The sequence below is a fragment of the Helianthus annuus genome, chromosome 5 (genome assembly GCF_002127325.2).
Source record: "Helianthus annuus cultivar XRQ/B chromosome 5, HanXRQr2.0-SUNRISE, whole genome shotgun sequence".
Taxonomy (NCBI): Eukaryota; Viridiplantae; Streptophyta; class Magnoliopsida; order Asterales; family Asteraceae; genus Helianthus; species Helianthus annuus.
In genome coordinates this window covers 113,154,054-113,155,053 of record NC_035437.2, presented here as the reverse complement: position 1 = coordinate 113,155,053, position 1,000 = coordinate 113,154,054, and the positions used below count along the sequence as shown (strand labels likewise).

Genomic DNA, 1,000 nt, shown 5'->3' with positions numbered 1-1,000 from the left:
CGTGTCGGTGCAACACGGGGCCGTGTCCAACTCTCCAGTAACTGGGATCTGGAAAACAATCACTGTAACTCCGACCACGGGCCGTGTTCACTGAGCACGGGGCCGTGGTGAACTTTCTGACCAACATTCTTTTCTGTTTTTATTACAGGACTTGGAACCAGACGTCACCCCTACGAAGTGTATGAGCTCTAGTTCTAATAAGGACATAAAAGAACCTCTAGAAGAACCCGAACGCTTTCTCAGAAAAAGACTAAAAGCCAAGAACCAAGAGAAAGTTTCGGGGAATCCACTTCCAATGGCGGACCAACGTACCCTCATGGATTATCTACGACCCACCGTAGGTAACCTAGGCGCCGCTATCAACGCACCGAATGTTGAAGCCAATAACTTCGAACTTCGGCCGCATTTGATACAAATGCTCCAAAACTCCGCAACCTTCCATGGGCTTGCGGACGAGGATCCCCATCTACATATTACTAATTTCTTAGAAATATGTGATACTTTTCGGATCAATGGAGCATCAAATGATGCCATCCGCCTTCGAATGTTTCCTTTCTCATTAAAAGACCGAGCAAAAGCTTGGCTCAACGCCCTCCCAGCTGGATCGGTAAACACCTGGGATGAACTAGCCCAAAAATTTCTATATAAGTATTTCCCTCCCGCTAAAACGGCTAAATTAATGACTGAAATTAATACATATCCACAAGAGGATGGGGAATCCTTATATGAAACTTGGGAAAGGTTCAAGGAGATATTGCGAAAGTGTCCACATCACGACCTTGCGATATGGCAACAAGTATCCACCTTCTATAATGGGTTGTTGCCACACACAAGGCAGACACTTGATTCTAGCTCCGGGGAACTTTTAGGTAATCGCCGCCTGCATGAAATATATAACCAAATTGAGGAAATTGCTCAAACCAATTTTCAGTGGCACACTCCCCGAGGCAATAAATCTATTGCCCCGAGCGCCCATAAGGTTGATGAAAGCACTTCTTTA

At 45.5% G+C, this 1,000-nt stretch overlaps 1 non-coding gene across 1 annotated transcript; it reads right to left on the bottom strand.

Moving 5' to 3' along the window:
- Window positions 1-673: 673 nt before the first annotated feature.
- Window positions 674-780, bottom strand: LOC118492618. The gene has a single exon (XR_004894623.1). It is a non-coding gene; the product is annotated as a small nucleolar RNA R71 (small nucleolar RNA).
- Between the last annotated feature and the right edge of the window lie 220 nt (window positions 781-1,000).